General features: G+C 46.7%; 1 pseudogene across 1 annotated transcript; it reads left to right on the forward strand.

Annotated features, from left to right (window-relative positions):
- Positions 1-4,848: 4,848 nt before the first annotated feature.
- Positions 4,849-26,300, forward strand: LOC311148129 (acidic mammalian chitinase-like; annotated as a pseudogene). The gene is made up of 4 exons: positions 4,849-4,878; positions 20,137-20,346; positions 25,636-25,677; positions 25,868-26,300. The product of its transcript is annotated as an acidic mammalian chitinase-like (transcript).
- Positions 26,301-26,414: the final 114 nt, after the last annotated feature.

Raw genomic sequence — 26,414 nt, forward strand, 5'->3', positions numbered from 1 at the left:
TCTACAACTTGCGGATTACCAACTGTGGTGTAACTTGTGCCTCCAGGATTATTTAGATTGTCAGGGGGTTGACCAAGAACCCAATGGTCACTCTGACAGAGATCCAGAGTTCCTCTGTGGAGATGGGAGAACCTTACAGAAGGACAACCATCTCTGCAGCACTCCACCAATCAGGCCTTTATGGTAGAGTGGCCAGACGGTGTAATGAATAATCAGGGAGAAAAATGTGTAGATTCACACGCAGAGCGCGGCAGGTGTTTATTTTGCCTTTGCAGAAGGCAGGAATCGTGGTCACAGGCAGGCAATGGTCATACACAGGTAGGCAAACAGGTAGGACAATCAAAAACTAGGACTGAAGGCTATAACTGGTTCTCACAAACGAGCTAGGAAAAGGCTTAGTAGAGTCAAAACGAACAATACCTCACAAGGCACAAACAGAATGAACTGAACTAAATAAGGAGCTGATGAGATCAGGTGAGTAACTAACACAGGTGAACTCAATGAACAAAAATGAAAGACAAGGCTACGTTCAAGAACACAAAGAAACAGAGCTACGTTCAAGAACACAAGGTGACTAAGAAAATAAATACAGAACCTTACAGTACCCCCCAAGGGAGGCTCCTGACGATCCAACGGCTCCGGAGGGTGAGCGGGCGGGCGGGGGAGCAGAGGTGGCCGCCTACCTCGGGGCGAGGTCCGGCAGGCTGGTTCGACAAGGTCGTCGACTGACCCGATGTTCTGTGTCGAGGCTGATGTCCAGTGGGTCTGTTCGGGGGTCGACCCCGAGGTCGATCACGGTGGAATGCCTGAATCATCTCTGGGTCGAGGATGTCCTGGTCAAGAACCCAGGACCGGTCTTCAGGCCCATAACCTTCCCAGTCCACTAGATAGTGGATGCAACCTCTCAGGCGTTTGGAATCAAGGATGGCCTGAGTGGCGTAGGCAGGTTCCCTCCGACGTCGCACTGCAGGTTGAGACTGGAGGATGAAGAGGACTGTAGGTGACCAGTTTTAACAGAGACACATGGAAGGACGAGGAGATTTTATACTGACGGGGTAACTGGAGGCGGTACGTGACAGGGTTGATGCGATGGGTTATCTTGAAGAGACCAATGAAGCGAGGACAGAACTTTTTGCAGGGGAGGCGGAGCCATATGTCTCTGGTAGAGAGCCACACACACTGTCCGGGGTGAAAGAGTGGGGTAGGTTGGCGGCAAAGCGTTTCTGGGTAGTAGAGGCTTCCTGCAGATGCCGGTAAGCGGTCTCCCATACACGCTCACTATGCCGAAACCAGTCGTCGACAGCTGGGATAGTACCAGGCTCCACCTCCCAGGGAAACATGGAGGTTTGGTAACCAAGTACACACTGAAACGAAGTAAGGCGGAGGGATAAATGCATGAGTGAGTTCTCAGCGTATTCGGCCCAGGCCATATACCGACTCCAGTCGTGTGGAGAGGCAGAACATTGTTGGTGGAGGTACTTCCCTATTTCTTGGTTCAGACGTTCCATCTGCCCGTTGGCCTGGGGATGGTACTGAGGGCGACCCCCAGTCAGTCACAGAAGGCTCACCACACCCGGTTGACAAACTGGGGCCTGCGGTCAGAGACGATGTCCTCCGGAATCCCATACAGACGGAACACCTGCTGGAACATACACTCAGCCAATTCCATGGCATTAGGTAAATGAGGAAGAGGAACCAGACAACACATTTTTGAAAAACGGTCTACATTTTAGTCATTTTGCAGACGCTCTTATCCAGAGCAACTTACAGTTAGTGAGTGCATACATTTTTCATACTGCCCCCCCGTGGGAATCAAACCCACAACCCAGGTGTTACAAGCGCCATGCTCTACCAACTGAGCTACAGGAGGCTACAGATGACAAGGATGGTGGTGTTACCAGAGGATTCAGGAAGGTCTGTGATGAAGTCAACAGCTATGTGGGACCAGGGTCTGTGAGGGATTGGCAAAGGTTGAAGCTTACCGGAAGGGAGATGACGAGGGCTTTTGGTTTGGGCGCAGACTGGACAGGAGAGTACGTAATCCCTTACGTCGGATGCCAGTGAGGACCACCAGAACTTACGGGCTAGAAGTTCGGTGGTTCTTGTAATGCCGGGATGAACGTGACCCCAAGAACGTGTGACACCATTGCATCAGTTGGGGTCTTACAGCTGCTGGTACGTAACTCTTCCCAGCTGGTGTCTCAGGAGGAGCCGGGTCTGAGGTTAGGGCTTCTTGTATGGCAGAGTGAACCTCCCACTGTACCGGTACCATAATGCAAGAGAAAGGAAGAATGGGTGTAGGGTCTGAGTTACTGGTCGGAAGGTCAAACCGGCGGGAAAGGGCATCAGCTTTTATGTTTTTCTTTCCAGGGATGTAAGTAACATGAAAATGGAAGCATGTGAAGAAGAGAGCCCAGCGGGCTTGTCTGGAGTTTAACCTCTTGGCCCCTCTGATATATTCCAGATTACAATGATCTGTTAGGACAATAAAGGGATGTTGTGCGCCCTCCAACCAGTGGTGCCACTCCTTGAGGGCCAGCTTGATGGCGAGGAGTTCTCTGTTCCCCACATCAAAATTTCTCTCAGCCTCTGATAACTTCCTGGAGAAGAAGGCACAGGAATGTGATTTTGGAGGTGTTCCCACCCGCTGAGAGAGTATGGCTCCTACGCCTACATTGGAGGCATCCACCGCCAGGGTGAAAGGAAGGGTCGAATCAGGTTGGCGAAGGACAGGAGCTGAGGTGAAGAGGCGTTTCAAGTTGTTGAAAGCAGTCAGGGTGGTATCAGTCCATTGAAGGGTCCGGGTCTTTTGGCTGGTAAGGGCAGTGAGGGTTTGCGGCAGTAGAACTGAAGTTCCAAATGAACCGGCGATAGAAGTTGGAGAACCCAATGAAACGTTGGAGTTCCTTAACGGTGGTGGGTTTGGGCCAGTTACTGACGGCGGTGACTTTGTTCTCATCCATGCTGACCCCCCCAGGTGTCAGTACGAAACCGAGTAAGTTTAGCGAGGTTACATGGAAGGTGCCCTTTTCAGTCTTCACATAAAGGTATGGTCAAGGAGCCGTTGAAGAACCTTTTGTACATGCTGTATGTGTTCCTTCATGGAGTGGGAGTAAATCAGGATGTCATCAATGTAGATGATGAGAAAGCAGTTGATCATATCCTGGAAAATCTAGTTCATAAAGGATTGGAAGACGGCGGGGGCGTTAGTTATGCCATAGGGCATGACCAGGTATTCGTAGTGCCCTCGTGCGGTGATAAAGGCCATCTTCCATTCGTCGCCTTCACGTATACGGACACTTCGCAAGTCGAGTTTTGTATAGATGTTGGCGCGGCCCACTTGTTCAAGGGTCGCTGGGATCAGAGGAAGAGGGAAATGGTTCTTGACCGTGACGTCATTCAGGGAACGGTAATCAATACATGGACGGAGACCACTGTGCTTTTTTCCAACGAAGACGAAGCTGGATGCAGCCGGGGAAGAAGAAGGACGAATGAAACCGTTTTCGAGTGCTTCATCAATGAAGTTCTCCATTGCCTCATTTTCCGGGATAGATAGGGGGTAAACACGGCCATTAGGTGGGGACACTCCAGGGAGTAAGTCTCCAGGGAGTAGCACAGTCCCCTGGGCGATGTGGTGGCAAAGTGGATGCCTTGATTTTGCTGAAGACATTGCTGTACTGGGCGTATTCAGATGGTATGGTGGGTGGCACTGCAGAGGCAGAGTCCTCAATGGTGGTAGCTCTGCAGGGTAGGCTGAGACAACTGGTGAAGCAGGTAGAAGACCAGGACAGTAGTTCACCTTGTCGCCACAAGATGGCAGGGTCGTGACGACAAAGCCAGGGGTGTCCGAGGATGAGTGGTTGTTTGGGGGATGAGAGTTCTATGAGTTGAATGGTTTCGGTGTGGAAGACTCCAATCTGGAAGGTGACGCTCTGTGTCAGGTGCGTAATGAAGCCTGTGCCCAAAGGCTGCCCGTCCAGGGCGTTAATCCTTAAAGGAGGGGTGACAGGTGTTAGATCAATGTCAAGCTGTCATGTGGTCCTCTGTAGCTCAATTGGTAGAGCATGGCGCTTGTAACGCCAGGGTAGTGGGTTCGATCCCCGGGACCACCCATACGTAAAAATGTATGCACACATGACTGTAAGTCGCTTTGGATAAAAGCGTCTGCTAAATGGCATATTATATTATTATAAGCTCTTGTACTACAATTACATTTACATTTTAGTCATTTAGCAGACACTCTTATCCAGAGCGACTTACATGAGCAATTAGGGTTAAGTGCCTTGCTCAAGGGCACATCGACAGATTTTTCATCTATTCGGCTCAGGGATTAGAACCAGCGACCTTTCGGCTACTGGCACAACGCTCTTAACCACTAAGCTACCTGCCGCCCTACTAGCTGGTGATCGATAACATTACCTGCTGCCCCCGAATCTATCAAGCCCTCTACGTATTTAGTAACCCCCTTCGCGGTTATCAATACTGGGATGGAGAATTGCTTCTGGGAGATGTTTAGAAATAAGGACACGCCTACCTGCATGGCAGCGGAGGGACCCTTATCATCTCTCCTTGGGTGGTCGATGGAGATGGACATACGAATGTATTGATTTAAATCCTGAAGGTCACCTCTACATGCCAGCTCCACCTAAAGTTCCCTGTTGAGCCCATCCACTCCCTGCAGCCATGGTGTGGAACTTGAGGGCATACTCGGCATCTGAATTGCATCCTTGTTGAAGTTCTATGAGGAGGTCTCCTATAGGACAACCGGAAGGAGAGTGATCGAAAACCTCTTTGAAGAGGGTGTGGAAATGGGTCCCGGATCCGAGTTCTGTCCTGTTGGCAGTCCATATGGCGGTGGCCCAATCCAGGGCTCTGCCTGTGAGTAGAGACACAACAAAATCCACCCTGCTCTTGTCGGTGGCGAAGTTAGTGGGGTTGTGCTCAATGTATTTGCTGCATTGCATCAGAAATCCCTGAGATTTCCCAGGTGAACCGTCATATTTTCCAGGCATGGACATGAATGAAGGAGGGCTATGGGTTACGATACGGAGGAGTAGGGATAGGCTGGTGGCGAAGATGGCAGATTTCCTCCATACTCTCCTCTTGCTGGGTTAGGCGCCGCTGTAGCTCCGCTGAATCCATTCCGTTTTTTTGGGTGAGGTATTCTGTAATGAATATTCAGGGAGAAAAAGGTGTAGATTCAAGCGCAGAGCGCGGCAGGTGTTTATTTCGCCTTCGCAGAAGGCAGGAATCGTGGTCGCAGGCAGGCAATGGTCATACACAGGTAGGCAAACAGGCAGGAGAATCAAAAACTAGGACTGAAGGCTATAACTGGTTCTGACAAACAAGCTAGGAAAAGGCTTAATAGAGTCAAAACGAACAATACCTCACAAGGCACAAACAGAATGAACTGAACTAAATAAGGAGCTGATGAGTAACTAACACAGGTGAAATCAATGAACAAAAATGAAAAACAGGGCTACGTTCAAGAACACAAAGAAACAGGGCTACGTTCAAGAACACAAAGAAACAGGGCTACGTTCAAGACAACAAGGTGACTAAGAAAATAAATACGGAACCTTACAGACGGAAGCCACTCCTTAGTAAAAGGCACATGACAGCCTGCTTGGAGTTTGCCAAAAGGCACCTAAAGGACTCTCAGACCATGAGAAACAAGATTCTCTATTGAACTCTTTGGCCTGAATGCCAAGCGTCACGTCTGGAGGAAACCTGGCACCATCACTACAGTGAAGCATGGTGGTGGCAGCATCATGCTGTGGGGATGTTTTTCAGCGGCAGGGACTGGGAGACTAGTCAGGATCGAGGGAAAGATGAAAGGAGCAAAGTACAGGGAGATCCTTGATGAAAACCTGCTCCAGAGCGCTCAGGACCTAAGACTGGGGCAAAGGTTCACCTTCCAACAGGACAACGACCCTAAGCACACAGCCAAGACAACGCAAGAGTGGCTTCGGGACAAGTCTATGAATGTCCTTAAGCGGCCCAGCCAGCGCTCGGACTTGAACCCAATCGAACATCTCTGGAGAGACCTGAAAATAGCTGTGCAGCGACGCTCCCCATCCAACCTGACAGAGCTTGAGAGGATCTGCAGAGAAGAATAATAATATGCCATTTAGCAGACGCTTTTATCCAAAGCGACTTACAGTCATGTGTGCATACATTTTTACGTATGGGTGGTCCCGGGGCTCGAACCCACTACTCTGGCATTACAAGTGCCATGCTCTACCAATTGAGCTACAGAGGACCACAGAATGGGAGCAGCTCCCAAAATACAGGTGTGCCAAGCTTGTAGCGTCATACCCAAGAAGACTTGAGGCTGTAATTGCTGCCAAAGGTGCTTCAACAAAGTACTGAGTAAAGGGTCTTAATATTTATATAAATGTGATATTTCCGTTTTTTTATCTTTAATAAATGTTCAAACATTTCTAAAAATCTGTTTTGCTTTGTCATTACGGGGTATTGTCTGTAGATTGATGAGGGAAAAAAACTATTTAATCAATTTTAGAAAAAGGCTGTAACGTAACAAAGTGTGGAAAAGGTCACGGGGTCTGAATACTTTCCAAATGCACTGTATGTACCTATTTTGCTACCACTCATGGTTGGCCAGCCCATGTGATACCTGAACTGAACTTGCATGTAAAGAATGAGCTCTCATGCTGATGTGACTGGTCTGGGAAACTGTTCTGTAAGCCCAACATCCCTATAAAAACAAGGATAGTGGCTGTGAGATAGTGGTCTTTGTGCACCATGTTTGATCAGTTCCACCAGCTCTGCAACCCCTTTACTTTCCATCAAAGCCCATGGATCATCTTCAAATCAAATCAAATGAAATATGATTTGTCACATGCTGTCACGTTCGTCGTAATGATTGGACCAAGGTGCAGCGTGATATGCGTACATCTTTTTAATAGTGTACTGGCAACACGATACAAAATACAAAACAACCAAACGAAACGTGAAGTCCTCGGTTAACAACACAAACCAACACGGAACAAGATCCCACAAAACACAAGTGCACAACAGGCTGCCTAAGTATGGTTCCCAATCAGAGACAACAAGCAACAGCTGATTCTCGTTGCCTCTGATTGAGAACCACCCCGGCCAACATAGAAACACATAACCTAGAACAGAACATAGAAAACGAAACATAGACACTACACAAAGAAACTAACACCCTGGCTCAACATACAAGAGTCCCCAGAGCCAGGGCGTGACAGTACCCCCCCCCCCCCAAAGGCGTGGACTGCGACCGCGCCAACATAAACCCAACAGTGGGCATTCCTCCTTGGAGGCGGATCCGGCTCCGGGCGTGACCACCACCCTCTAACAACCCCCCCGTAGCGCCCCTGGTCTGGTCCCGCTGGCCGGAGCTGGACTGGACATCGGTGGAGCGGCTTGCTTAGGCTCCGGTGTGGAGCAGCTGACCGGTACCTGACCAGGCACCGGTGAAACAGGCACGGGCTGTGCCGGACTGACGACGCGCACCACAGGCTTGGTGCGGAGAGCAGGAACAGGCCGGACCGGGCTGACGACCGCACCATTGCCTTGGTGCGGGGAGCAGGGACGGGCCGGACCGGGCTGACGATGCGCACCATTGGCTTGGTGCGGGGAGCAGGGACGGGCCAGACCGGGCTGACGAAGCGCACCACTGGCTTGGTGCGGGGAGCAGGAACAGGCCGGACCGGGCTGATGACGCACACCATTGGCTTGGTGCGAGGGGCAGGAACAGGCCGGGCCGGGCTGGCGACGCGCACCACAGGCTTGGTGCGGGGAACAGGCCGGGCCGGGCTGGCGACGCGCACCATTGGCTTGGCGCGAGGGGCAGGAACAGGCCGGGCCGGGCTGGCGATGCGCACCATTGGCTTGGTGCGAGGGGCAGGAACAGGCCGGGCCGGGCTGGCGACGCGCACCATTGGCTTGGTGCGAGGGGCAGGAACAGGCCGGGCCGGGCTGGCAACGCGCACCACAGGCTTGGTGCGAGGGGCAGGAACAGGCCGGACCGGGCTAGCGACGCGCACCATAGGCTTGGTGCGAGGGGCAGGAACAGGCCAGGCCGGGCTGGCGACACGCATCACAGGCTTGGTGTGAGGGACAGGAACAGGCCGGACCGTACTGGGAACACACACCACTGGCCTTGTGTGGGGATCAGGAACGGGCCGGACCGGACTGGTAACACACCTCAGTACCTCTCGCCGTGCCTCTACACTCTCCCTCCCTCTACTGACCAATGGCCCCCGTAACCTGGTGGCCTTCTCTCCTCGTCCACAAACTCGCCCTTTATCTGCCTCCAGCAGCCCCGTCGTCCATGCCGTGTGCCCCCCCAAAACATTTATTGGGGGTGCCTCTCGCCTGTCCGACGACGGCCCGGTTGGCGCCGCTTCTCCTCTCCTGCCTGGGTCTCCCCCTTCATCGCCCTCCGGTAACGGACGGCCTCCTCCTCCGTGATCTGCCCCCAACCGAGGAGGACATCCACTAACGTTACCTCCAGCGTTTGCTCCTGGACACGCTGCTTGGTCCTGTTTTGGTGGGATCTTCTGTCACGACCGTCATAATGATTGGACCAAGGCGCAGCGTGATATGCGTACATCTTTTTAATAGTGTACTGGCAACACGATACAAAATACAAAACAACCAAACAAAACGCGAAGTCCTTGGTTAACAACACAAACCAACACGGAACAAGATCCCACAAAACACAAGTGCACAACAGGCTGCCTAAGTATGGTTCCCAATCAGAGACAACAAGCAACAGCTGATTCTCGTTGCCTCTGATTGAGAACCACCCCGGCCAACATAGAAACACATAACCTAGAACAGAACATAGAAAACGAAACATAGACACTACACAAAGAAACTAACACCCTGGCTCAACATACAAGAGTCCCCAGAGCCAGGGCGTGACACATGCGCCGAATACAACAGGTGTAGACCTTACCGTGAAATGCTTACTTACAAGCCCTTAACCAACAATGTAGTTCAAGAAAGACTTAAGAAAATATTTACTAAATAAACTAAAGTAAAAAGAAATCAAATCAAATCTAAAAGTTACACAATAAAATTACATAACAATAATGAGGCTATTTACAGGGGGTACCGGTACTGAGTCAATGTGCGGGGGTACAGGTTAATTTGTAATGTGACTATGCATAGATAATAAACAGCGAGTAGCAGCAGTGTAAAAATAAAGGGGTCAATGCAAATAGTCTGGGTGGCTATTTAATTAATTGTTCAGCAGTCTTATGGCTTGGGTGTAGAAGCTGTTTGGTCCTAGACTTGGCGCTCCGGTACCGCTTGTCGTGCTGTAGCAGAGAGAACAGTCTATGACTTGGGTGACTGGAGTCTTTGACAATTTTTGGGGCCTTCCTCTGACACCGCCTAGTATATAGGTCTTGGATGTCAGGAAGCTTGGCTCCAGTGATGTACTGGGCTGTACGCACTACCCTCTGTAGCACCTTACAGTGTGGTATCGAAATAACGATGCTAATTATGCTGTGATGACAAGAAATCCGCTGACACTGTCCTTGATTATAATAGTTTATTACATCAAAGATTTCAGCGTTATTTTACAGACTCCTGCAGACATCTGGAGAACAACTGACCCAATCTCTAATATGTTGTTCCTCTCCGTCCTTTGTTCCAACTATGGTATTTATAGTCTGTAACATGATATGGGTGGTTTTCCCATAAACCAATCCCAGGCCTTCACATAACAGACTTCCTCTGTTTTAGGGGGCCCCTATAGTAATGCTTTCCAGATGCTTCCGCAAGCTGAGTCAACTTCCTCTAACACACCATTTGCAAACGTCAGCAAAGTCATAAACTGTTTAGACACTACAACAGTCAGATGCCTTGCAGTTGCCATACCAGGCGGTGATGCAACCGGTCAGGATGCTCTCGATGGTGCAGTTGTATAACCTTTTTAGGATCTGGGGACCCATGCCAAATCTTTTCTGTCTCCTTACAAGTCACCCCCTGTACCTGGACTTTGAATTACTCCCCTCTGGGCGTAGGTATAGGGCACCCCTCAGCAGGAAAAATAGAACGAGACAATCATTTGTGCCAGGTGTGATATCCCTCTTAAATAGCTCGGGCAAATGTTCCCATTGACCCCGTAAGGCCAGCAGGCTAGTCTTTGTTTTAAATGTTTTAAATGTTTTATTTCTTATTTCTTACTTTTATTGGTGCGTGACTGTTATTGAAAGTTGTATTGTCAATCTTGTTTTGTATTTAACGGCACTTTAAATGTGTACATGACACTGCAACAAAATTTCCCCATGGGGACAATAAAGTAAGTAAGTAAGTAGGGGGAAAAGGTGTTGTCGTGTCCTCTTCACAAGGTTTTCTGTCTTGGTGTGTTTGGACCATGATAGTTCGTTGTTGATATGGGCCTTGAAGGAACTTGAAACACTCGACCCGCTCCACTTCAGTCCCGTCAATGTTAATGGGGACTGTTCTGTCCTCCTTTTCCTCCTTTTCCTACAGTCCACGATCAGCTCCTTTGTCTTGCTCACATTGAGGGAGAGGTTGTTGTCCTGGCACCACACTGCCAGGTCTCTGACTTCCTCCTTATAGGCTGTCTTATCGTTGTCGGTGATCAGGCCTACCACTGTTGTGTCATCATATATGTGTGTGTAGCTGTGCTATGTCCCTCAAAACCAACACTTCATTGTCGTAGTCTATGACCTACACGCTAAATAACCTCTAGGTAACCTCAGGTCACCCTCACAGGTTCTGTCACTCTCCTCATCTCCTGATGGCCCTGTCTCAGACCGTAATCACAGCCAACTACTCACAGTAAATATCACCCAAAGAATCATCCTACCTGACTTCCAAAGGAATATAAAGAAATATGTAGGATGTGACCAACAGGACTTTTCAACATAAAAAACTACAACCACAGGTCAATTAGGTTTTGGAAAGATCTAAGGACAGGTCTGTTTGTGACAGCCTTTCACAGGCTCTCCTTCACAACCAGACAACCAACCATTCCACTACTGGAGTATATTTTACTATTTTCTACATTGTAGAATAATAGTGAAGACATCAAAACTATGAAATAACACACATGGAATCATGTAGTAACCAGAAAAGTGTTAAACAAATCAAAATATTTATTTATATTCTTCAAAGTAGCCACCCTTTGCCTTGATGACAGCTTTGCACACTCTTGGCATTCTCTCAACCAGCTTCACGAGGAATGCTTTTCCAAAGGTCTTGAAGGAGTTCCCACATATGCTGAGCACTTGTTGGCTGCTTTTCCTTCCCTCTGTTGTCCAACTCATCCCAAACCATCTCAATTGGGTTGAGGTCGGGTGATTGTGGAGGCCAGGTCATTTGATGCAGCACTCCATCACTCTCCTTCTTGGTCAAATAGCCCTTACACAGCCTGGAGGTGTGTTTTGGGTCATTGTCCTGTTGAAAAACAAATGATAGTCCCACTAAGCGCAAACCAGATGGGATGGCATATCGCTGCAGAATGCTGTGGTAGCCATGCTGATTAAGTGTGCCTTGAATTCTAAATAAATCACTGACAGTGTCACAAGCAAACCACCCCCACACCATCACACCTCCTTCTCCATGCTTCACGGTGGGAACCACACATGCGGAGATCATCCGTTCACCTACTCTGTGTCTCACAAAGACACCGCGGTTGGAACCAAAAATCTCAAATTTGGACTCATCAGACCAAAGGACAGTTTTCAACGGTCTAATGTCCATTGCTCGTGTTTCTTGGTCCAAGCAAGTCTCTTCTTCTTATTGGTGTCTTTTAGTAGTGGTTTCTTTGCAACAATTCGACCATGAAGGCCTGATTCACACAGTCTCCTCTGAACAGTTGATGTTGAGATGTGTCTGTTACTTGAACTCTGTGAAGCATTTATTTGGGCTGCAATCTGAGGCTGGTAACTCTTATGAACTTATCCTCTGCAGCAGAGGTAACTCTGGGTTTTCCTTTCCTGTGGCGGTCCTCATGAGAGCCAGTTTCATCATAGCGCTTGATGGTTTTTGCGATTGCACTTGAAGAAACTTTCAAAGTTCTTGACATTTTCCGTATTGACTGGCCTTCATGTCTTAAAGTAATGATGGACTGTCGTTTCTCTTTGCTTATTTGAGCTGTTCTTGCCATAATATGGACTTGGTCTTTTACCAAATAGGGCTATCTTCTGTATACCACCCCTACCTTGTCACAACATAACTGATTGGCTCAAACGCATTAAGAAGGAAAGAAATTCCACAAATTATATTTGAATTGAAATACATTCCAGGTGACTACCTCATGAAGCTGGTTGAGAGAATGCCAAGAGTCTGCAAAGCTGTCATCAAGGCAAAGGGTGGCTACTTTGTTTAACACTTTTTTGGGTACTACATGATTCCATATGTGTTATTTCATGGTTTTGATGTCTTCACTATTATTCTACAATGTAGAAAATAGTAAAAATAAAGAAAAACCCTGAAATGAGTAGGTGTGTCCAAACCTTTGATTGGTACTGTATACACTACTAGAGTGGCTGGCTGTTGTATTACAGGTTGCTTTCCTGTAACTTGGTTACGGTACTATGTGCTTGTGTCATGAAAAACATGAATACACATTGAAAAGCTAGTTGGCTTCAGCTATTCAAACACAACAGAGGCATGTCAGTGCCACTCATAGTCCTAGTTATACCAAGAGCCACATGAAACCCTTTTAAAGACAAATAACACAATACAAAATAAACCAGGGCAATTTAAACGCAGGAGAATATGTTTTTTTACATCAATCCATTTCATAAACGGGAGAGATTAGAGATGTGAAAAAACATGGTTGTGTTTTGTTTTACCTCTGGTAGGGGAATCTCAACATTTTGGAGGCCTTGCCACTAGCCTAATATGATGTAACACAACACTGGAAGAGATTCAAATGTGTGAAATGAATTATTATTGATTTTATAATATGCAATTATTAAGGGCAGGTCTGTTTATGACAGCCTTTCACATACTCTCCTTCACAACCAGACGACCAACCATTCCACTACTGGAGTAAACCCAGCATCATTCAGGCTGAGATAACATTCCATTTAGTTAATGGGTCTCGTTGGCATGCAAGCTACATCTGCTGAGTGCCTGCACCCAAATGTTGTAGAAATGGAAACTGAGCACCACACAGTCCTGAATACCTTGCCAGTCATACAGGAAGGATACTGCCCTTGTCACTGCAGCTTGCCCAGAATGACCAGTTAGCTGTGCAACCTGGTCAGACCGCAGAACTACAACCACTACTGGTTACTTTGTCTCCTCACCCTGTTAGGACACACTCATGTCCTGGTCACCTCAAAGAATTTGAATCAACCTTGCACACTTAGTTTCAGTGGGGAAAATAGGGGAAATGTTAGAGCTGTACATATACGCTACTACAGTGGCTGGCTGTTGTATTACAGGTTGCTTTCCTGTAACTTGGTTACGCTACTATGTGCTTGTGTCGTGGAAAACATGAACACACATTGAAAAGCTAGTTGGCTTCAGCTATTCAAACACAACCGAGGCATGTCAGTGCCACTCATAGTCCTAGTTATAACAAGAGCCTTACGAAACCCTTTTAAAGACAGAATAACACAAAACAAAATAAACCAGGGCAATTTATATGCAAGAAAATATGTTTGAGTGTAATTATGTTGGCCATATTGGATTCTGAATCAAATGGATTCACACCAAAACAGTCTTTATAGGCATGAGTGTTATACACAATTCTGAAAAAATGGCTCTCATCTACAAAAAATATATTTAGTGTAATTTCGATGTCTGAGCCGAATTGTTTTACTTAGAGCCGATTACAATAGCCACAACATCAAAAGACGTGTAACTGTATGTGTTTTAGTCAGGCAGGACCATATAGCATTGAATAACAGCAAATTTGACTTGGAAAGTTGTCTATTAATCGGCTACCAAAAAGTAAAGCTTACATTCATCATAAATATTCATAGTTGATGTTTCCATCTATTGTATCTCTGTGGTTACAGGTCTATGTTTCAGAGGTGCATTAAGATATCCTAATGCTGTTTGTTTGTGTATGTAGGGAAGACAACTGACTACTTGTATTCCACATTTTAGAAATATCAGAGCTTGCAATACTGGGATACATGACTGCGTGTGGTCCGTCCCCCCTCCAGCCAGGCATTATTCTGCACGTTTTGAGTTTAGGTTGTGTGTCACTATTTATAACTTGAACCACTTTTGATGTCAAATACTTTTTCACAACCATCCATTTCATAAATGGGAGACATTAGAGATGTGAAAAAACATGGTTGTGTTTTGTTTTACCTCGGGTAGGGGTATCGCAACATTTTAGAGGCCTTGCCACTTGCCTAATGTAACACAACACTGGAAGAGATTCAAATGTGTGAAATTAATTATTATTGAATTGATAATATGACATTACTAAAAGAGTGATAATATTCAATTACTAAACAAGTGATAATATTCAATTACTAAATGAGTTATAATATTCAATTACTAAACAAGTGATAATATTCAATTAGTAAACAAGTTATTCTATTCAATTACTAAATGAGTGATAATATGCAATTACTAAATGAGTGATAATATGCAATTACTAAACGAGTGATAATATTCAATTACTAAACAGTAATAATATTAAATTACTAAATGAGTGATAATATGCAATTACTAAACGAGTGATAATATTCAATTACTAAACAGTGATATATTCAATTACTATACAAGTGATAATATGCAATTACTAAATGTATTGATAAAGCATACCATATAAAATCAAATTACACTTATTTGACAATTATCTGGTTTTCTTGCTCTATTTTACACAGCAAATTCTACAGGTTCAGGTTCAGGTCAACTTTATTATCACACCAGGGGGAAATTCATTTTGTCATGTGCTTAAAAAGATGGTACATAAAACATGAACACACAGAAACTACACAATAGAATTCATTGAAAGTGCTATAGCCTACACATTTACAGTAAAAGTGCAATATGCTGTATACTCGAGGGACCAACAGACTATCCTTTGTACAGCCTAATGGCTGTTGAAATAAGAGTCCACATATCTCTCTGTTTTGATCATCATTTGAAGAAGTCTCTTTCCCCTTGTCCGGCTGCTGCTGTGACTGAGTTTTGGGTAAAGGGGATGGGTACTGTCCTGTAAAATTCTTTCAAGTTTTAGGAGAATTCGTTTTGTGTACAGGTTGGTGTCTGAGTCTTGATCTATACAAATTGTCTTTCCCGCTGTCTTGATCAAGCGCTGAAGCTTGACACTCTGCAGGACAGATTTATAGAACATTTTGTAGGATATGGCGGTCGACATAAAAATGGTTCAGTTTGCGTAAAAAAAAAAAACATTCTCTGTTGCAATGTATTTATCTTTGCAATGGCACAGTCATTGCATTTCAGTTTATTGTCAATTTCAATCCCCAGGTATTTATATGTGGTCACTCTATTGACTGATTCCCCATTGGTCTTCGTAGGGGGTAGTGCAGTTTTGTAGTGCAGTTTTGTTCCAATTTCCATCTCTTTTGTTTTCTTAACGTTTATTTCAAGAAAGTTATCTGCGCACCACTGGACACATTTTGCAGTTTCTCTGTCAAAACCTTGAAGGGAGGCTTGGTCTGGGTGGAGGAAGCCCACAACAGCGGTGTCATGGTTTGAGTCAGAGGCTTGACAATCGTTTGTCCACAGTGTGTACAGTGTCTGTGAAAATACCCAACCTTGCAGGGCTCCCGTATTCACCGTTCTACTAGAGATGGCAGAGTTAAACTTCACTAGCTGAGTACAGTTCACAAGGAAACTATTAATCCACTTGATCAGTAGAGAGTTGACACCCACATTCACCAGCTTATCCACCAGTAGGTGGGGTTGGATGGTGTTAAACACACTACTGAAGTCAATGAATACAATTTTCACTAGGCTATTTGCCTGTTCTAAGTGTTCGTAGATATTGTACAGCATGACCAGCAACGCATTATCAACACCCCTGTAAGAACGGTAGGCGAATTGGTTAGGATCTAGTTGGGATGAGAGACCAGAGAATTTGTTTTGGAATTATTTTCTCAAATATTTAATAGGCACATCTGTCAGGGCTACAGGGCGTAAATTGTTCTTTTCTTTTGGCCTGTTGTTTTTAGGTACTGGGACAATTAGCGTATTTTTCTATAAGTCAGGAATTGTCCCACTGTCCAGTGACAGCTGGAACAGCTACTGGAATGGTAATGCGATCTGGTCTGCGCATGCCTGAAGTGCCTTGCTGCTGATGCCGTCTGGACCATATGATTTTCGTGGGTTGACGCGTTGAAAGTATTGCTTGACGTCATTCACAGAGATCTGTATATCAACAGTATGCTGTCTATACTGTCCAGGACCACTTTCTACTGCGATGTAAAATCACACATGTCAAACCTACAATAGAAACTGTTCAAATCATTTGCAAAAACAAGGTCATTTTCGATGGTCATACCATGTCTCTTTGGTTTGTAGCCAGTGATGGTCTGTAGCCCTTGCCAGGCTTTCCTACTGTCCTTGTCTTTAAAAAGGTTTTCTAATTAGTCTTTGTATGCTCCCTTGCACTCCTTGATTTGAATTTTGAGTCTCCTCTCAATATTTTTATTTTCCTCTTTACTGCCACCTGATTTAAACACTTATTTTCTTCTGGTTGAGGAGCTCTTTTAATTCCCGAGATACCCACGGTTTATTATTGGGGAAGATGTTGGTAACACTGACAGTGTTACATTTAACACTGTTCCAGTGTCTATACAGGTCCACGCTTTTAAGTGTTGAATTAACACACTGCTTAATGTAAAGCCTTATTTTTATTTTTCCCAGAGTGCTTTGCCTTTCAAGTGATTTTTAGAGTTACCACCCATGACAGTATTTGTTAGTGACAGAGAAATGGTTGTTGGATTCATCCATTTTCAGTCCTGTGGCCTTCACAAAGTGAGATCCCAAGCGAATATGTTATCATTAAAGTGTAATTCTTTATTTAATAAGGCCTTATTTTGAGGGCCTAGTTTACCCTAATACAGTGGCCTGAAACTCAAGGTTTTCTGGCTTGCAAGTCACATTGTGATGGCTTGCAAAGTGATGTGTAATTCCTATTGGAATCCAACTAGAGTGGGGATATCCAACATTTAAAATGTTATTCACCCACAACCTGCATTCAGAATGACCTGTATCTAAACTGGAACAACCATTACAGTAATGGGTGCAATAATTAGAAGTAATATTGGATTAGTTTAGAAAAATGTATGTTATTTATATTTGAGTAGCATAAGATTGATTAATTAATGAATGTATATGCAAAAACATAGATATTGAAACTAACAATTCAAAAAATCAACCTGCAATAGAGCATGCTTGAAAATATGACAATGAAGGGCTTGGTTTTGGGTTAACACTGGTTATTAACACCAACACTGGGGTTCTTTTTGCATACCGCCCCAACAGATCCACAGATGATGCAATCTCTATTGCACTCCACACTGCCCTTTCCCACCTGGACAAGAGGAACACCTACGTGAGAATGCTATTCATTGACTACAGCATTCAACACCATAGTGCCCTCAAAGCTCATCACTAAGCTAAGGATCCTGGGACTAAACACCTCCCTCTGCAACTGGATCCTGGACTTCCTGACGGGCCGCCCCCAGGTGGTAAGGGTAGGTAACAACACATCTGCCACACTGATCCTCAACACGGGGGCCCCTCAGGGGTGCGTGCTCAGTCCCCTCCTGTACTCCCTGTTCACCCATGACTGCATGGCCAGGCACGACTCCAACACCATCATTAAGTTTGCCGACAACACAACAGTGGTAGGTCTGATCACGACAGCCTATAGGGAGGAGGTCAGAGACCTGGCTGTGTGGTGCCAGGATAACAACCTCTCCCTCAACGTGACCAAGACAAAGGAGATGATTGTGGACTACAGGAAAAAAAAGAGGACTGAGCACGCCCCCATTCTCATCGATGGGGCTGTAGTGGAAAAGGTTGAGAGCTTCAAGTTCCTTGGTGTCCACATCACCAACGAACTATCATGGTCCAAACACACCAAGACAGTCGTGAAGAGGGCACGACAAAGCCTATTCCCCCTCAAGATTTGGCATGGGTCCTCAGATCCTCAAAAAATTATACAGCTGCACCATCGAGAGTATCCTGACTGGTTGCATCACCGCCTGGTATGGCAACTGCTTGGCCTCTGACCGCAAGGCACTACAGAGGGTAGTGCGTACGGCCCAGTACATCACTGGGGCCAAGCTTCCTGCCATCCAGGACCTCTATACCCTCAAAATTGTCAAAGACTCCAGCCACCCTAGTCATAGACTGTTCTCTCTGCTACCGCACGGCAAGCGGTACCGGAGTGCCAAGTCTAGGTCCAAAAGACTTCTCAACAGCTTCTACCCCCAAGCCATAAGACTCATGAACAGCTAATCATGGCTACCCGGACTATTTGCACTGCAAAATTCACCCCCCCCCCACCCCCACCCCCCACCCCATCTTTTTACGCTGCTGCTACTCTGTTAATTATTTATGCCTAGTCACTTTAACTCTACCTACATGTACATATTACTTCAACTACCTCAACTAGCCGGTGCCCCCGCACATTGACTCTGCACCGGTACACCCCTGTATATATAGCCTCCCTACTGTTATTTTATTTTACTTCTGCTCTTTTTTTCTCAACACTTTTTTGTTGTTGTTTTATTTTACTTTTTTATAAAAAATAAATGCACTGTTGGTTAAGGGCTGTAAGTAAGCATTTCACTGTAATGTCTGCACCTGTTGTATTCGGCGCATGTGGCCAATAACATTTGATTTGATTTGATTTTTCACCAATGAGTGTTCATTTAACACTTACAATTAATTTAACACCTGAATCAACACTAGAAATGTTTCACTGCACAATCAACACTAGGTAACACTAGCAAATTTGCTGTATAGAAGGTGTAAAATATATATCAGTGTGACAAAACAGGATGTGGTCTTTCTGGGCTCTGTCTTTATGCGCGTTCACGTTATGTCAGAGTGATCGGAGGAACGGCTTGTCTACTTCGGAGGAACGACTTGGAGCATTCACACGCAAGAACCATTCTCACCATTGACAGCCGAAATCGTGGCCATGTTTGTTGCCATTTTCAGTGGTGTGTGACATCAGAGTTCCGTAGTGGGAAAGATTGGGATCCAGAAATCATACCCGAGTTTCCTAGGGAGAATCTCAACTGCATACTCCTCGTTTCCTCTCTCCTATCTCCTTGCCTCCTTCTCAAAACCAATTGTAGAAGAAGGTCAGTGGGGCTGGACCTCTAGCTTTCTCATCCAATGGGTTTTGAGAAAGAGGGGAGGGGAGAGGACACGAGGAGTATGCAATTAAGATTCCTCCCTAGTCGTATTTATGAGATGGAGGAGCATTCACATGCATTTTTCCCAGTAGGAATGTCATATTTACGAGTTCCCGACATACTTTTATTAACAACCTGAACGATCATCTTCCTAGAGCCACCCTATTTTTTTACCCTGTTAGACTGGCATTTTTTCCACCCGGACATCGGCCCAGCACGAATGTGTTAACAGATAAGGAACATCCTAGGCCTACTATTCAAATGTAACCTCCTTGGTATATTGTACCCTTCCCTCTACAGCTTGTACTGCAGAGACCATAGTAGTTGCACATTGCTGAAATATTGTTCTCTTCCTTTAAGATTCTGCTTGGTTCAGCCTGTTGGTCGCTAAAGCCATTTGTATCATGGCTACCCGGACTATTTGCACTGCCCCCCCACCCCATCCTTTTTACGCTGCTGCTACTCTGTTAAGTATTTATGCATAGTCACTTTAACTCTACCCACATGTACATATTACCTCAACTACCTCAACTAGCCGGTGCCCCCGCACATTGACTCTGCAACGGTACCCCCCTGTATATATAGCCTCCCTACTGTCACTTTATTTTACTTCTGCTCTTTTTTTCTCAACACTTTTTTGTTGTTGTTTTATTCTTACTTTTTTTGTTTAAAATAAATGCACTGTTGGTTAAGGGCTGTAAGTAAGCATTTCACTGTAATGTCTGCACCTGTTGTATTCGGCGCATGTGACCAATAAAATTTGATTTGATTTGATTTGATTTAGCCTACTCAGGAAGAGTACCATCTGGTCTGCTATGTGAACAGCAGGACCCAGCACCACCCTGACATGCCTGCCTTCAGCCTGGACATGGCTGACCCGTTCCTCTGCATCCACATCATCATGGCCTACATGGACCTGGATCAGGACTATCACATCACACCCTTCACAGAGGAGGACAGGACCCTCTGAAGGAGAGGAGAGGTATGTAGCATTGTAATCAACTCAAGGAGAGGAGGTATGTAGCATTGTAATCAAATCAAATCAAATTGTATTGGTCACATACACGTGTTTAGCAGATGTTATTGCGGGTGTAGAGAAATGCTTGTGCTTCTAGCTCCGACAGTGCAGTAATATCTAACAAGTAATATCTAACAATTTCACAACATATACCCAATACACACAAATCTAAGTAAGGAATGGAATTAAGAATATATACAGTACCAGTCAAAGTGTCACACCCTGGTTCTGGGACTCATTATGTTGAGCCAGGGTGTGTTCATTCTATGTTTTCTGTTTCTATGTTGGGTGTTCTAGGTTGTTTATTTCTATGTTTGACTGAGTGACTCCCAATCAGAGGCAACGAGTGTCAGCTGTGTGCTGGTTGTCTCTGATTGGGAGCCATATTTAACTGTCTGTGTTTCACTTTGTGTTTGTGGGTTTTTGTTCCGTGTTCGGTCATTGTCACTGAGGACTTCACGAGTCGTTTATTGTTTTGTTATTTCGTGTGTATGCTTTAATTAATTAAAGCAAGTATGTTCGCTACTAACGCTGCGCTTTGGTCCACTCCTTCATACGACGTTCGTGACAGAAAAACCCACCATAAAAGGACCAAGCAGCGTGTCCAGGAGCAGGCAGACTGGACATGGGAGGAAGCGCCAGGAAAGGAGATGGAGAGGCTGGCGATGGCCCAGGTGGGCAAATCGTGGTCCTGGGAGGACATGCTCGGGGGCAAGGGACCTTGGGGTAGGATTAAGGCCCTGGCGAGAGAGGAGCAGCGGCGTCAGCAGTGCCATCGTCGGACGGACGAGAGGCACCCCCAAGAATTTTTTAGGGGGGGGCACACGGCATGGGCGACTGGGCAGCAGGAGGCTGCCACAGGGCGAAATGGGAGACGAGGAGAGAAGGCCACCGGGTTACGGGAGCCATTGGCGAGAGGAGGGAAGGAAGTTGTAGAGGCACGGCGAGAGGTACTGAGGTGTATTGCCAGTCCGGTCCGGCCCGTTCCTGATCCCCGTTTAAGGCCAGTGGTGTGTGTTCCCAGTACGGTTCGGCCTGTTCCTGCTCCACGCACCAAGCCTACGGTGTGCGTCGCCAGCCCGACCCGGCCTGTTCCTGCCACTCGCACCAAACCTACGGTGTGCGTCGCCAGCCCAGCCCGGCCTGTTCCTGCTCCACGCACCAAGCCTACGGTGTGCGTCGACAGCCCAGCCCGGCCTGTTCCTGCTCCACGCACCAAGCCTACGGTGTGCGTCGCCAGCCCAGCCCGGCCTGTCCCTGCTCCACGCACCAAGCCTACGGTGTGCGTCGCCAGCCCAGCCCGGCCTGTCCCTGCTCCACGCACCAAGCCTACGGGGTGCGTCGCCAGCCCAGCCCGGCCTGTCCCTGCTCCACGCACCAAGCCTACGGGGTGCGTCGCCAGCCCAGCCCGGCCTGTCCCTGCTCCACGCACCAAGCCTACGGTGTGCGTCGACAGCCCAGCCCGGCCTGTTCCTGCTCCACGCACCAAGCCTACGGGGTGCGTCGCCAGCCCAGCCCGGCCTGTTCCTGCTCCACGCACCAAGCCTACGGTGTGCGTCGTCAGCCTGGTCCAGCCCGTTCCTGCCACTCGCACCAAGCCAGGGGTGCGAGTCGTCAGCCTGGTTCAGCCCGTTCCTGCCACTCGCACCAAGCCAGGGGTGCGAGTCGTCAGCCTGGTCCAGCCCGTTCCTGCCACTCGCACCAAGTCAGGGGTGCGAGTCGTCAGCCTGGTTCAGCCCGTTCCTGCTACTCGCACCAAGCCCGGGGTGCGAGTCGTCAGCCAGGTCCGGCCCGTCGCTGCTCCACGCACCAAGCCAAGGGTGCGAGTCGTCAGTCCGGTGAGGCCCGTTCCGGCTCCACGCACCAAGCCAGGGGTGCGTATCGTCAGCCCGGTCCGGTCCGTTGCTGCTCCACGCACCAAGCCAGGGGGGCGCATCGTCAGCCAGGTCCGGTCCGTTCCTGCCTCACGCGCCAAGCCAGGGTTGCGCGTCGTCAGTCCGGTGCCTGATCAGGTACCGGTCAGCTGCTCCACAACGGAGCGTAGGCAATCCGCTCCGTCGATGTCCAGTCCAGATCCAGCCTGCGGGGTCAGACCGGACCAGGGGCGCTACGGGGGAATTATGGAAGGGTGGTGGTCAAGCCCGGAGCCGGAGCCGCCGCCGAGGAGGAATGCCCACCCAGCCCTCCCCTGTTTTGCTCGTATTTAGGCGCGGTCGCAGTCCGCGCCTTTAGGGGGGGGTACTGTCACACCCTGGTTCTGGGACTCATTATGTTGAGCCAGGGTGTGTTCATTCTATGTTTTCTGTTTCTATGTTGGGTGTTCTAGGTTGTTTATTTCTATGTTTGACTGAGTGACTCCCAATCAGAGGCAACGAGTGTCAGCTGTGTGCTGGTTGTCTCTGATTGTGAGCCATATTTAACTGTCTGTGTTTCACTTTGTGTTTGTGGGTTTTTGTTCCGTGTTCGGTCATTGTCACTGAGGACTTCACGAGTCGTTTATTGTTTTGTTATTTCGTGTGTATGCTTTAATTAATTAAAGCAAGTATGTTCGCTACTAACGCTGCGCTTTGGTCCACTCCTTCATACGACGTTCGTGACACAAAGGTTTAGACACACCTACTCATTCAACGGTTTTTCTTTATTTTAACTATTTTCTACATTGTAGAATAATAGTTAAGACATCAAAACTATGAAATAACACATATGGAATCATGTAGTAACCAATAAAGTGTTAAACAAATAAAAATATATTGTATATTTGAGATTCTTCAAAGTAGCCACCTTTTGCCTTGATGACAGCTTTGCACACTCTTGGCATTCTCTCAACCAGCTTCACCTCAAATGCTTTTCCAACAGTCTTGAAGGAGTTCACACATATGCTGAGCACTTGTTGGCTGCTTTTCCTTCACTCTGCGGTCCAACTCATCCCAAACCATCTCAATTGGGTTGAGGTCGGGGGATTGTGGAGGCCAGGTCATCTGATGCAGCACTCCATCACTCTCCTTCTTGGTCAAATAGCCCTTACACAGCCTGGAGGTGTGTTGGGTCATTGTCCTGTTGAAAAACAGATGATTGTCCCACTAAGCCCAAACCAGATGGGATGGCGTATCGCTGCAGAATGATGTGGTAGCCATGCTGGTTAAGTGTGCCTTGAATTCTAAATAAATCACAGACAGTGTCACCAGCAAACCACCCCCACACCATCACACCTCCTCCTCCATGCTTCACGGTGGGAACTACACTTGCGGAGATCATCCGTTCACCTACACTGCGTCTCACAAAGACAGAGGTTGGAACCAAAAATCTCTTATTTGGACTCCAGACCAAAGGACAGATTTCCACCGGTCTGATGTCCGTTGCTCATGTTTCTTGGCCCAAGCAAGTCTCTTCTTATTATTGGTGTCGTTTAGTAGTGCTTTCTTTGCAGCAATTCGACCATGAAGGCCTGATTCACGCAGTCTCCTCTGAACAGTTGATGTTGAGATGTGTCTGTTACTTGAGCTCTGTGAAGCACTTATTTGGGCTGCAATTTCTGAGGCTGGTAACTCTAATGAACTTATCCTCTGCAGCAGAGGTAACTCTGGGTCTTCCTTTTCTGTGGCGGTCCTCATGAGAGCCAGTTTCATCATAGCGCTTCATGGTTTTTGCGACTGCACTTGAAGAAACTTTCAAAGTTCTTGAAATGTTCCATATTGACTGACCTTCATGTCTTAAAGTAATGATGGACTGTCGTTTCTCTTTGATTATTTGAGCTGTTCTTGCCATAATATGGACTTGGTATTTTACCAAATAGGGCTATCTGTACTTTGTTATTTCATATTTTTGATGTCTTCACTATTGTTCTACAATGTAAAAAATAGTAAAAATAAAGAAAAACCCTGGAATGAGTAGGTGTCCAAACTTTTGACTCGTACTGTACATACAGTATCTCACAAAAGTGAGTACACCCCTCACATTTTTGTAAATATTTGAGTATATCTTTTCATTTGACAGCACTGAAGAAATGACACTTTGCTACAATGTAAAGTAGTGAGCGTACAGCTTGTATAACAGTGTACATTTGCTGTCCCTTCAAAATAACTCAACTTACAGCCATTAATGTCTAAACCGCTGGCAACAAAAGTGAGTACACCCCTAAGTGAAAATGTCCAAATTGGGCCCAATTAGCCATTTTCCCTCCCTGGTGTCATGTGACTCGTTAGTGTTACAAGGTCTCAGGTTTGAATGGGGAGCTGGTGTGTTAAATTTGGTGTCATCGCTCTCACACTCCCTCATACTGGTCACTGGAAGTTCAACATGGCACCTCATGGCAAAGAACTCTCTGAGGATCTGAAAAAAGTATTGTTGCCCTACATAAAGATGGCCTGGGCTATAAGAAGATTGCCAAGACCCTAAAACTGAGCTGCAGCACGGTGGCCAAGACCATACAGCGGTTTAACAGGACAGGTTCCACTCAGAACAGGCCTCGCCATGGTCGACCAAAGAAGTTGAGTGCACGTGCTCAGCGTCATAGCCAGCATTGCTGCAGAGGTTGAAGGGGTGGGGGGTCAGCCTGTCAGTGCTCAGCTACAGTTCATTGAGGGAACCATGAATGTCAACATGTACTGTGACATATTGAAGCAGAGCATGATCCCCTCCCTTCGTAGACTGGGCCGCAGGGCAGTATTCCAACATGATAACGACCCCAAACACACCTCCAAGACGACCACTGCCTTGCTAAAGAAGCTGAGGGTAAAGGTGATGGACTGGCCAAGCATGTCTCCAGACTTAAACCCTATTGAGCATCTGTGGGGCATCCTCAAACGGAAGGTGGAGGAGTGCAAGGTCTCTAACATCCACCAGCTCCGTGATGTCGTCATGGAGGAGTGGAAGAGGACTCCAGTGGCAACCTGTGAAGCTCAAGGAGAGGAGGTATATAGCATTATAATTAACTAAACGAGAGGTACACTCTTAGAAAAAAGGTACTATCTAGAGCCAAAAAGGGGTTTTCGGCTGTCCCCATAGGAGAACCCATTGAAGAACCCCTTTTGGTTCCAGTTAGAACCCTTTTGGTTCCATGTAGAACCCTTTTGGGTTCACGAAGGGTTCTACCTGGAACCTAAAAGGGTTCTACCTGGAACCTAAAAGGGTTCTCCTATGGGGACAGCCGCAGAACCCTTTTGGACCCCTTTTTTCTTAGAGTGTATGTAGTATTGTACTGTATGTGTGTTTGAGATCATAGTGTTCCTCCCACAGCCTTTTTAACTCGGTTCTACCCTCCACCAGAAACCCAGATCTGAAGACTGCTTGCTGTTGGGGGATGGAACTGTACTGACACCTCTTCATTAGCCTACTAGCACTACAGGTCATCTCTGAATAACCATATTGTATTAACTCTATGCCGTAGATAAATAGCCCAGGTACAGCTGTTATGATTATTTTCCTTAATGCTTACTGAACATGAAAGCAATGTTAGTAATTGTTGGGAAAAACTCCTGAATAGTTTTCACTCTAGCAGGAACTCCACTATAGGCTCCTAAAGATGTCCTCAGACGACACCAGGCGGAAGACATTTGCCCACTCTGCTCTGAAACACATGAGACAGGAGGGCATTGATGGACTGGATGTGGTGTGGCAACCTCCCTCTGCTTCTAATGGAGCACAGAGGAACAAGAGTCTCTTCACTCATTTACTCAAGGTAAGACCACAGATAACATCTTCATATTTGTTTTTTAATTTGATGTCATCAAAGTGAGAAGTGTGCTATGTAACATAAATGTGGTTTGTGTGTGTAGGAGTTGTGTGGACCATTAGAGGGAATGTCAGGTCATATCAGTCCTCTATTCAGCCAGAAGCATCCAGCTGTGAATACACCACAGGGAGAAATGCATATAATCCCTGTATTACAGTGGAGGCTGCTGAGGGGAGGACGGCTCAAAATAATAGCTTGAATGGAGTGGATGGAATGATATCAAACACATGGTTTTGATAACATTCCATTCACTCCATTCCAGCCCTTACACGCCATTCCAGCCATTATTATGAGCCGTCCTCCCCTCAGCAGC

This window comes from Coregonus lavaretus (assembly GCF_964263955.1).
Source record: "Coregonus lavaretus genome assembly, chromosome: 20".
NCBI lineage: Eukaryota > Metazoa > Chordata > Actinopteri > Salmoniformes > Salmonidae > Coregonus > Coregonus lavaretus.